General features: G+C 30.8%; 3 long non-coding RNA genes across 3 annotated transcripts; all 3 read left to right on the top strand.

Annotated features, from left to right (window-relative positions):
* Nucleotides 1-864: 864 nt before the first annotated feature.
* Nucleotides 865-1,431, top strand: LOC112098427. Its single transcript, XR_002905537.1, has 2 exons — nucleotides 865-980; nucleotides 1,097-1,431. It is a non-coding gene; the product is annotated as an uncharacterized LOC112098427 (long non-coding RNA).
* Nucleotides 1,432-5,382: 3,951 nt separating this feature from the next.
* Nucleotides 5,383-5,862, top strand: LOC112098431. The gene is made up of 2 exons (XR_002905539.1): nucleotides 5,383-5,479; nucleotides 5,568-5,862. It is a non-coding gene; the product is annotated as an uncharacterized LOC112098431 (long non-coding RNA).
* Nucleotides 5,863-6,975: 1,113 nt separating this feature from the next.
* On the top strand, nucleotides 6,976-8,658 carry LOC18041392. The gene is made up of 4 exons (XR_002905523.1): nucleotides 6,976-7,345; nucleotides 7,806-7,893; nucleotides 7,992-8,033; nucleotides 8,202-8,658. It is a non-coding gene; the product is annotated as an uncharacterized LOC18041392 (long non-coding RNA).
* The last annotated feature ends 3,874 nt before the right edge of the window (nucleotides 8,659-12,532 follow it).

The following is a 12,532-nucleotide window of genomic DNA, read 5'->3' as shown; positions in this document are numbered from 1 at the left end:
GGTGTTCGCGGATCGGATTTTGCAGATTGGACATTAATTCATATCCGATTCACGATTTTACGGATTATAAATTTTCAATCCAATCCAATCCACGGATTAGTGAAACTCAATTCAAATCAAATCCATATGTTTGCGGATTCAATGCGGATTTGACCCAATCCATATTCAATCCACTATTTGACTAATTGATTTGCGAATTAAAAATTTTTAATTTTGTATCTTCCTGAGAAAGAAAATTAATAAATAAAACGTGTGTTGAGTAAGTGCAGTTCTATAGCCTCCAGATGCTCGAATTGATCAAATAGGTTTGTCTACAATAATGTGTAGCATATGTAGCCGTTAATCTTACCGATATGTTATCTACACCACGCACTATCACTTGGCCTTTGTTTGGTTGTTGGTATTTTTTTTTTTTTAATATTGGTTACGCACCACATTATTGTATTACAAAAATATTTATAATTGTTATCCATTCGTATTTTACAAGAGAGAAGAACTTATAAATATTTAATTCTCACAATACTTTTGTAGGAATTTGAACCACTACCCTCACGCAGCCCAACCACCGGGCCAAGGGCCAATCGCTGTTTGATTGTTAGTATTGGTATTTAATTACCTTGTTTGTCTTCTTTTGCACAATTATTTATTTTGTGGACCAGACTATGTTTAGCACATATTGCAATCATTTAACCAGAGTCCTCTATTAATCGACAATTTGTGTACGAAAAAAGTTTAGCCGTTGATCCCGTTAATCTTGCCCATCTGTTACCTGTACCACGCATTATGATTTGTTTTCCTACGTCACAATCACCTGTGTTGGCACCGTTGGGCGTCGGCTACTTGAAGCTTCTATAAATATCGCAACAAACCAGAAGCAAGAACTTGCTCAAGCAAAAATACTCACAATTGAATACTCCTGAAGATAGCAGTAGCAGAGATCTTTTCTGATTTGAAGAATATGGAAACTCCTCCTTGCGCAGGTTTAATTTTAGAACAACTTCAGTTGAATATCATATATATTTCTTATTTAACATGTGTATTTGTGAAGTAATTTTTATAGTAAGATTCAATATTCTAATCTCAATAAATTTTTCAGGTAATGCGTGGTTAGAGGTTATTGTCCCTTATCCGCCAGGTTCTAGTATTGTTGATAGTGAGATTGCAACTGAAAATCTTGAACTTATTGTTGTCCCACAAAATGGGAGAAATCCTAATTCTACTGGTTAAGTAATGAATATAGTATTACTCTTTTATGTTTTATTTGATTAAATAAAAGGATAAATATTATCCATTTGGTTTAGTTCTATTACAAAGATCTCTTGTAGAAGAGATTATCTTTGTTTGTATCCATGTACTTGTCCAATCATGATAGTTAAATGAAAATATCATGTGATAATAAAGATAAAATCGTCTGCTTAGACCTAATTAGTGTAATTAATTATACTCTCTTTCTTCTTTAATGTTTTTGTTTCCTAAGTTGTGTGCATCAGCACGATAATGCCATTATAAAGTTCTCTCTTCTTTTAAACGCATGTTCTTAATTACAACTTTCTCTCTGGTGATTTTCAAGCAATAACATGAATCCACCAAAGATTTTCAGGATGGAAAACAAGGCACATTATTTACGAGTAGGAGCTGCTACTAATAATTACGCTAATCTGCTACTAATAACATTGACCATTTTTTATTTTTTTATTTGCATATATATAGTCATTGCTGAATGATGGATGCAAGCACTACATTTGTTTTTTCGCTTAAGGGGTCATTTTGCGTTCTGTAAAACATAGCCTGACTGCAGAATTAAAACCCAGTGGCTGCACAATTGCTATTGCAAAGTTCAATAATCGGAGAAAAATTATATTAAATTTTGTTTCTTCATAATTTTGGCCACTGACTAATAAAAAAAATTAGAATTAATTTTTATGAAATGAACAAAATAAGACATGAAAAATAAAAGGTGTTAGAAACTTGAATTTTAGTAGGCTGTTGAAGAATCTTTTTCACCACATGAAAGTAATTATAAAATCAAAAGCCACATTTTCCAAAAGTAAGAAAAGCCTCTATTATCTATTATAGTTTGTCCTTTTCTAATGATCTTCCATTCGGACAGTAAGATCAGCGAGACGGCAAGCATGCTTTGCTAGTGCATCGCTAAATTATATATTACACCTTTTAAAAATATGCTGACACTGGATAGAAGCCACTTAGGCAAGAAGCAATTGGACCTCAGAGATAGACCAAAATAAATCCAAGTGAGAAGAAGAAATCACCCCAAAACCGGTTGTGAACTACAGTCAGGCGGCAAAGGAGATAATCGAAGTTCTTTAATTAGCTAATCTTAAACCAAAACGCATAGCCTTAGCTTTAGCTATATCAACCTCATCAAGATAAGAAATTTGGTCAACACAAGCCGATAAGAATCAGACAATACGGATAGAATCGAAACAAACAATTAAATAACTGATTGTGTCAATCTTAATTGCTAATTAAGTAAAATTGATTGTAAATCAACATAAAAAAAGATTGAATCTTTGCTATCAATCATTATTTTTGAATTATGTCAATTGCATTATTTCCTTTTTCATGTTTCAAATATTTATACAAATTGAAACTTTATACTCATGAATTAATAAGAGTCAAATTCACCTTCTTTATATATTGTTTCTAAAAAGTTTCACCAGCTACCATCACCTCTCCACATATCTGAATTAAGAATCACAGCCCCGAGGCCAACCAAACAGATTCCTTCTACCCATCAAATTTATGCATCCATACTCAGGCTGTAACGTTTAATGTTGCGTCTCATTATACTCGGATTACATGCATTTATGTTTAATTCTTCTATCAAATATGAAATTTTTAATGATTGGTAAGAGGGTTTCAAGTAGGTCAATATTGTTGATGATGAGATCGCAAATGAAAATTTTCAAGTAGGTCAGACTACTGGTTAATGTAGAAAGTTATTTTAAGATTCTAGAATTTTTATTATTTTTGGATTTTCTATTTTAATTAGAGTCAATTATAATATGTGTCTTAATCTTTTATTTCTATTATAATTATAATGTACTTTCATTTTTTATAATCCCAAAGGAAATTATAAAAAAGGAATTTTTATTGAATAATTAAAGTTGAAGTTATGAAAATAATAACCAGATTTCTCTATTTATAATAGAGGAAACCTACATCCCTTAGTAAACTAATCACGTTGAATAATTGAAGCTAAAGTTATGAAAATAATAGCAAGACTTCTCACTTAAACACGTTATTAAGAATCTCATTGAGTTGTTTGGATTAGAATAAGATCTAATCACGCTTCAATTAGAGCATAAGCTAATCGTGTAGGCTTGGTCTAGAACTAGAACGATAGCTAGTATTTTCTACCATATCAATTTCACTTCCACTACCTCACTTCGTCACTGGTTAAATGCAATTTTACTTTTTTGTTTTATATTTAATTAAATAAAATAATAATACTATTATTACGTGTTACTTGTTTGAGTTTAATTTTATCTCTTGAGATAAGCAATAGATTTCTTTTTTTTTCCCTTAATTAAGGATGTTTATGTTTCTTAAATTGTGCGTATCAACGTGATAATGGCATTATAAGTACTTTCTAGGAGCATGTCCTTATTTACAACTTTCTTTCTGCTGGTTACTATTTCATCAAGGAATACTATCAAGAAAAAATGAAAAATGAACAAGACCTTAGTATGATTAGTTGAATCCACCGAAAATTGAAGGATCGAAATCAACACACAACTTATACAAGCTCGAGCAGCTATAATAATTAGACTAATCAATTATATATGCTTAAAATGTACGAATATAAAAGGTGAATGCACAATTTTTTAATTTGCATATACTCATTGAATGACTGATGCAAGCACTATATTTATTTTATTGGAGGGTAAATGATCATTTAATTCTAATATTTTGAGTTAATTATCCATTTGGTCCTTATATTTAAAAATATAACTCAACATACTCTTTTTATTAAATATGTTACATTCTTACCTTTATTTTTTCTATTTTTTTTATAATAGTAACCTTGTAACAATATTCTTAGGAATATTAATAAAAAATGTAATAATTTATCAAGTTAACCTGGAAAGTAATATCAAAGTTTTCATAAGCTTTTATATTCTTATTTTACTTTTAGGATTAATATGGTAAATAATTTTTTTTATAAAATAGTTACTAGTAAGATTATTCAACAAGTACAAAAAAGTACTGGTTCTTTCCATTATTATTCCAATTTACTAACTAAATTTTTATAGGTAAATTAATTAATATCAAGAATATTGTTGGAAGGGTATTATTATATGTAAAAAAAAATGAAAAAAGTAAGTGTAAGAATCATATTTAATTACATGAGCATTTTGAGATTATTTTTAAAACGTGGTATCTATAAGAGTATTTTGAGATATTTATTAAAATATAAAAATTAAATGAATATTTAAGTTATGACATAAGGTAGAAGATCGAAATGAATTTCCACCTTTTATTGGATAAGAAGCATCTTGCGTTCTACAAAATACAGCTTGGCTGCACAAGTAAATCTACGGGTTGCCCAAATTCAATTGCAAAGTAATAATCACGGAAAAATTATATGAAATTCTTTGTAATTTAGCCACTAGCTAATCCAGAAACATTATTAGAATTAATTTTTATGAAGTCAACAAAATAACACAGAAAAAAGAAAAGGGGTTAGAAACAATTGAATTTAATTTGATGTTGATGAGTCTTTACCATACAAAAGTTCAAAAATCAAGACCTAAATTAATAAGGTACGTAGCATGGATGTGAGCCACCCAAAAACCAATGTTTTAGAAGGCATTTACATTTTTGCAGTTGTTGCTACATTTTCCAAATAAAAACAACATTTTGAAAAAAAAAAAACTCTATTATTAAGGTTTGTCTTTTAGTAATGATTGCCAACAGATGACGTATTGGAGTCAAAAAAACTACACATTCAATTGTTATTGTTGGCACTCAATAATAGAGTTTACCATACAAAAGTTCAAAAATCAAGACCTAAATTAATAAAGTACGTAGCATTGATGTGAGCCACCCAAAAACTAATGTTTTAGAAGGCATTCACATTTTTGCCGTTGTTGCTACATTTTCCAAATAAAAACAACATTTTGAAAAAAAAAAAAAAAAACTCAATTATGAAGGTTTGTCTTTTAGTAATGATTGCCAACAGATGACGTATTGGGGTCAAAAACGACATTTTCAATTGTTATTGCTGGCACTCAATAATTTGTTGGCAATATTTGTATTGATTTATTATTATAATCTTCCCAATCACCGACCTTGGCACGTCGGCTACCTCACACCTATATATATACGTTATATCAAACGACACGCATAAATGCGTTAAGGCAACTTAATTGCTTTTGTGTTTTGGTTACGGTTACCATAAGCGAGTGGAGATCTTTTTTTATTACCTTGAAGAACATGGAAACTCCTTGCGCAGGTTTGTCGGCTAAATCCAGTTGAATATCATATATAACTCGTATCTTAATATAGACTTATGATTAAGTTTTCTGACCTAAAATTTTCAGGTAATAACAATTGGTTTGAGGGGGTCCCTCAAATGTGGCAGGCCGGTATTGGCGATGGGGAGAGTGTGAACGATAATCTCGATTTTCTTGTTATTCCTCACTATGGAAGAAATCTTGATTATACTGGTTAAGTGTACGAAGTATTAATCTTTTTTATGTGTAATAAAATAAGAATCTGGATGTGTGTGTTAGTTTCAATATGTACTGTCTCTTTCTAAGTTTCAATATGTACTGTCTCTTTCTAAAACATAAAAAGTAAATAAATAAAATTATTGTGTGTTAATTTGTTGATTAATAGATTGATATATGTTCTTAACTTCTTAAATCTTTTTCTATGATAAACTCTATTCGTTGGTTTTATAAAAAGATGCAATCTCTTTCATATGAAAGATTACATTTTTTTAATTTACCCACAATTCCCTTTGTGGCCTCCCAAAAATATAAACTAAAATTATAAAATTTGCTGCATGATTATATTGGCCATCTGGTTTATAAGCATTTCCTATTGGACGGGTAATTCTGTTGTCTCCACCCGTAGAATCTACTCCATCTCGTAAGGTCCCAATTGAGTTTTGAGTTTTAAATGTCGTAAACATCTTATTTCATCAAATTTGAAAAAAAAAAAAAAGTGTTTGTGGAAGCATGCTTATTTCATGAAATTTTCAATTTTGACAATAGTTTTTTTTTTTTTAATGAAAAATTCATTAACCATAAAGTCTCACAAAAATTTCAAGCGAACTGGAATGGAATTTCTTCCTTTCGGAAAGTAAAGAGGAGATTTGTTTGGCTACAGGGAAAACATAGAGAAGATGTTGTATTGGATCTCACACACTGATTTTACAAGTATTTATGTACAAGGCTGTATCAAATATTCTACACACTGCATGCATACAACGTGTTTGTTTGAACTAACGGAATAACAGATTCAGCTAACTCAGCTGCCATGTCAGCATCAGTAACAAACTTAAACTAAGACTAGCAATTTTGCTTAACCAAAACTAAACTCGACTAATCAATTCAATTATCTTAACAAGTAAGACCAGCAAGACTATAATCATGCTCTGCTGGTGCATTAGCTAAATGATTACACCTTTTAAAACTATGCTGGGGCTGGCACTGGAAAGCAGCCATGGAGGCAAAGAAGCTATTGAATTTATTAATATAGAGATAGCCAGAAATAATTCTTTGCGCTTGCAAGATTTCCCCAAAACCAGTTCGATGAATCAGATTTAAGCTGCACAGGAGACAATCCAGCTTTATCAAATCTTAAATTAACACATCTAGCCTCAGCTTCAGCTATGTCAACGTTACATCTAATATCTAATGGTCAGGATTAAAAGGACATTATGTTTTTCTTTTACTCTCTTTTTAAAGCTAATCAATAAAACAATAGATCGCACTAGTGATAATAAATTTTTTCCGTCTCCTTCTTCTCTCTTCCTCAAAGATTCATACTTGGTTTTTAATTGTGGATGTTCAAATGAGAATAAATATTAACTAATAATCGTCTCTCCCCCTCTTATGATTGATTTGAGAGGAAACAAAAATTTCGGTTTCGTTTTCTTCTTCTCCCTGCCCGTCTCCACACTGCTACTCCTCACAGCCCCTCGGGTGCTTCAACCCAATACCAACTCCACACCGCCACTGCCAGGTGATAGCAGCTCCACCACGACGCGATCTGCCTTTGCCGAGCGGCACCAACTCCACCATGACGCGATCTGCCTTCGCCACGTGACACCGACATCACTCCACCGTGCGACACACCACCACGCGATCTGGTTTGATTTTGTCCTTTAATGGATTTATAATGGCAAGCTTTTCATCCTAAATTCTAATAATTCTGCTATTTATTTTAACGGAATTGTTTTTCAACAAAAACTACTTGTTCCTTTTTTTTTTTTTTTTCCTTCTCTCGAGTTACTAGAAAAAATTCAAATTTTTTTTTCCCTGTGATTGAGGATGAGAGAAAAGGAACTGTATTTAGCTGCTAGATTATTATATGAGATTCTTGGGAAGTATTTAAGCCCTGGAAGAAAAGAGTTAATAAGCGTTTGGGTACATGAACATTGAGGAATATTACTGGAGTTGTATTTTAGATTGCCTATCAACCTGGATGCCACTGTATTTAAATATCAACAAAGTGCATTTGAGTTTGCAATCAGCTAAAATATTCGTCACCTTTCTCTTAGATATCTGCTTTTCCTGTAACGCCTACTAAAGAAAATTGTTTCTTGCCAGTGGACTGCAGAGTCAGTGAATATGGAGGAAAAGAAACAAAAGAGATAAAGTCCACTGCCTGTGAAATTGTCCATGGAATGTGAAATTGGTATATATGATTGATTAATTTGCGATTGAATTTTGTATTACTTGCAGCTTTAATTAAAATATGCAGCTGAAACAAATTCTCTTGTGCCTCTTCATCAGTATGTGCCTTGGGTTATTGTGGATGGACAGCCACAGTATGAGGTATGTTCCTGATTTACATATTGTCCCCCACGTTCCTGGAAATCGAAATAAAATTTGCTCAATAAAAATGTACGATTTTTGAACTTTGAAGTAGAAGATTATTATATCAAATATTTTGATATTTGAACTTGGGGATCTTTAAGAGATGAATTATTTGTCTTGCTGCAGGAATACGAGAACTTAATAGGCTATATCTGCAAGGCTTATAAATCGTGCCTAAGGGTTGCGGCAACCTATCCCTTATCACCAACCAGTATGGGGTCAAACAGAAGCCTGTCTTTCTAGCTACCTAATAAGGAGACAACAACATTACCCACAAGAATCAGCCACAACAATGTGGACACGCAAGATGAGCATGGTAGCTTCACTGTGGATACATCCTACATTCATATGCGCTTTTCCAATGTGTTTGTGAGTGTTTATGAGTCCCCATAAGGTTTTAATGACTTGATTACAGGTCGTTAGTAGTTGTCCAAATTAGAGTTGACAAATTGCGGGCTTGAGTCGGGTTTTTTGAAGTTCAAGCTCAAGTCCATGTCATTGTCATTAGGTTCAAGTCCTTCAAAGTCTGTCTAAATTTAAACAGGCCAAACTTAGATCGGACTTAAACAGGCCCGGGCCGGACTTAGCTTCCATAAATTTTATTTTTATTTTTAAATAAAGCTTAAAATGTGGCAATGGATTGGATCTGATCAAGGATCTACGTGATCCAAATCTAATCGGATCGGATTTGGATCAGTTTAAAATGAATTTGGATATGATTTGGATATCGATATGCGGATCTAAGACGGATTTGGAGCAGATCTGGATCTATCTTAATATATAAATCTATATCCATATCCACTCATCTTTTTATTTTATTTTATTTTAAAAGTTTCTTAACAATTGTGGAATTATAATGATAATAAATTTTATTCATAGCATATTAGTAGTATTTTCCATGCATTTAAACTCTTAAAACTTAAAGTTTAGTTTTGTAAATTTAAAGGTCAGCCAGCCCCAAATCATGTACATGCAATATTCAAATTGCAAGTCAAGTAATATAACCTGGCAATTTATTTTATTATATTGGCCAAATAATTTTTAAGGAATATAGTTATTCATATATTTAGTCAAATATGGTCATAATAAAAATAATAAAGGACTGAATATAAATCATATTTAATTTATATGTCATTATCTAATGTTGTAGGAATGAGGGTAGGTGTATCGTAGATATTTTAATGATGAATGAGACAATAGAATATCATATTGATTTTACTCCTGCAATTACTTATGAATGATATTTTATTATTTTTCTTATTTGTTGTTTTGGTGTAAAAGTATAAGCTACAATATTTATTATATTTTTGAGAAAAATTATATAATTTATTTGTTATCAATACATTTTAGCCTTCAATTTTCAATCTAAAAAAATATTACTTTTTTATTACTAAATTTTAGAATTCATGACGGATCGAGAGCAGATTTGGATTTTAATTTTTTTTTCGAATTTGGAGCATATATAGATATTTATTTCTTTTTTGGATCTAGATATGTAGCAAAAAATATAAATTTATGACGGATTTAGAGCAGATACGGATCTTAATTTTTATTATGGATTTGAATCTGGAGCAGAGTAGATCCAATCCATATCTGCCCCATTGCCATCCCTACACTTAACCCAAATCGAATTTCACCAAATTAAACTAACCCAATTTGTTTAGTTTGCCTTTACATGATCAAATAAAAAAACCCAAAAAACTGACAATACCATGAGAAGTGCATCTTACCTGTTGATGAATTAATGGCGGCAGATTCTACAAGTTCAACGACATTCAAGCGGCTATTCTCTGTTGCATATTACATATGGAAGATTGAAAACTAAATGATTGTCTTTAATGGCTGCTACTGCGTCGCGCTGCTGGTGTTTGGTTCGAGTAGCTGCGTCGCTTAATGGCTGCATCATGGTGGTCGGCGGTGGCTGAAATTGTTGGGCTGGTGTGATGATGAAGATGCAGTTGCTGGTTCTTGCTTCACTTGGTTTTGGGACGGTGGGTGTGACTCCTGTGACAGCGTCAGGTATTAGGAAATTTTTGGGGTCGGCTGTTTTGCATTTTTTTTTTTAAATTTGATTTTGTTTATATAATAAAGCTGGCGGGCTTTTTCTTAAACGCCTTTAACCAAGCCCAATATATATGGGTTTTACATTTCCTGAGCCCTTATCTATGTTTTTATTCTGCGGGCCGGGTTTAAAATCTGTAGGCTTGGGTTGGGTCGGATTTTTTCTAACCCTAGTTTAAATGTGTAGTTTTAATTTATGACTTTGAAATTAGATTAGGTAATTGATATTGAATGGTATATGTATAGAGAGTTATTGGCGTTGCATATGTAATTAATATGAGACTTTTTTTTTGTACTATTGGTATCCTCCAAAAACCTTTTAAAACGACGTTAGATATTTCACAACATTAAACAAATTTAAAATTATATTACTGGATAAAAAAATAAATTAAAACCTACACTTAATGTTTAAGCAAAAATTCACATTGTAAACAGAAAAAAAATTATTTAAAAATGCAAACAAACATCTAAAGGCATTTTTAACTTATTGCGTTAAATTTAGTGGAATCGAGAAACCTTCATATATAAGGGCTTTCAAGGTATTATGAAATAATCATGGCCTTAGGTTGGCATATGTTAGGATGCTTTTGCATAAGCATGAGAGGAGAGGTGGAGTTTGATTAGAGAGTATGCATTTCGAGCTACACAATGATACTTTGCATTAGTATTTTGACTTGTGGATGTGTGTACTTAGATTATTTAACACAATCCACTTTATAGGTGATTATATTACAACTATTGAATCACTTTAATATTTTGCGACTTTTTTGTAGTATGTATAAACTTTGAACAAATCTTGTAACTATTTATTTATATTGTGATAGTTTTTAGAGGTTATTTGACTAAATTATTTGCTTCAATCTTTATTTTCTAGGTTATATTTTTGGTACTTGTTGAAAAAATAAGTATTATGCTGTCGAAAATTTTAAAATTTGTTAGTTTTACATATAGTTTATGAAGAATTATGAATTTTTTCATTTAAACAAAAAAAAAATTGAAGTAAAAATTCAAATATTTTAGACTTCTATATTTTACATTTTTACAAGTACTAATAAATTACATATTTTCTAAATATATAATTTAAATTAATCGCCAAAGAAATTAATACAGTATAACGCAGCACCAAACATAGTATAACTAAAAATTAATACAGTATAGCAGTATTACAATACAATGCTAATGTAATATAACACAATACAACACAATACAATACATCTACATTAAAATATTTTAATGTAGTATAATACAATACAGTATGTCAAACGCGCACTTAAGAATTAATATAATTTCAAGCGGACACAATTAATAACAAAGTAAAAATATTCCTTGAAGAGAGAAAAATGAAGAGAAAAGAAGTTGAGAGAAAGAGATCGAAAAAATTAATTATTGCTAGTGCAGTCTATTATGGTTGAGATTATTTAGACCCACCAAACTTAGGAATGGCAATGGATTGGATCTGATCCAAGATCCACGTGATCCAAATCCAATCGGATTGGATTTGGATCAATATAAAATGGATTTGGATCGGATTTAGATATCGATGTGCGGATCTAAGGCGGATCTAGAGCAGATCTGGATCTATCTTAATATCTAAATCCATATCTATATCCACTCATCTTTTTATTTTATTTTATTTTAAAAGTTTCTTAACAATTATGGAATTATAATGATAATAAATTTTATTCATAGCATATTAGTAGTATTTACCATGCATTTAAACTCTTAAAACTTAAAGGTTAGTTTTGTAAATTTAAAGGTCAGCCAGCCCCAAAGCATGTACATGCAATATTCAAATTGCAAGTCAAGTAATATAATCTGACAATTTATTTTATTATATTGGCCAAATAATTTTTAAGGAATATAGTTATTCATATATTTAGTCAAATATGGTCATAATAAAAATAATAAAGGACTGAATATAAATCATATTTAATTTATATGTCATTATCTAATATTGTAGGAATGAAGGTAGGTGTATCGTGGATATTTTAATGATGAATGAGACAATAGAATATCATATTGATCTTACTCTTGCAATTACTTATGAATGATATTTTATTATCTTTCTTATTTGTTGTTTTGGTGTAAAAGTATAAGCTACAATTTTTATTATATTTTTGAGAAAATTTATATAATTTATTTGTTATCAATATATTTTAGCCTTCAATTTTCAATCTAAAAAATTATTACTTTTTTATTACTGAATTTTATAATTCATGACGGATCTAGAGCAGATTTTAATTTTAATTTTTTTTTCAGATTTAGAGCAGATATAGATATTTATTTCTTTTTTGGATCTGGATATGGAGCGAAAAATATGGATTCATGATGGATCTGGAGCAGATATGGATGTTGATTTTTATTATGGATTTAGATCTAGAGCAGAGTAGATCCAA

Source organism: Citrus clementina, unplaced genomic scaffold (assembly GCF_000493195.1).
Source record: "Citrus clementina cultivar Clemenules unplaced genomic scaffold, Citrus_clementina_v1.0 scaffold_5, whole genome shotgun sequence".
Classification (NCBI taxonomy): Eukaryota; Viridiplantae; Streptophyta; class Magnoliopsida; order Sapindales; family Rutaceae; genus Citrus; species Citrus x clementina.
The sequence above is the reverse complement of the archived record's forward strand: the minus strand, read 5'-3'. Positions and strand labels throughout refer to the sequence as shown.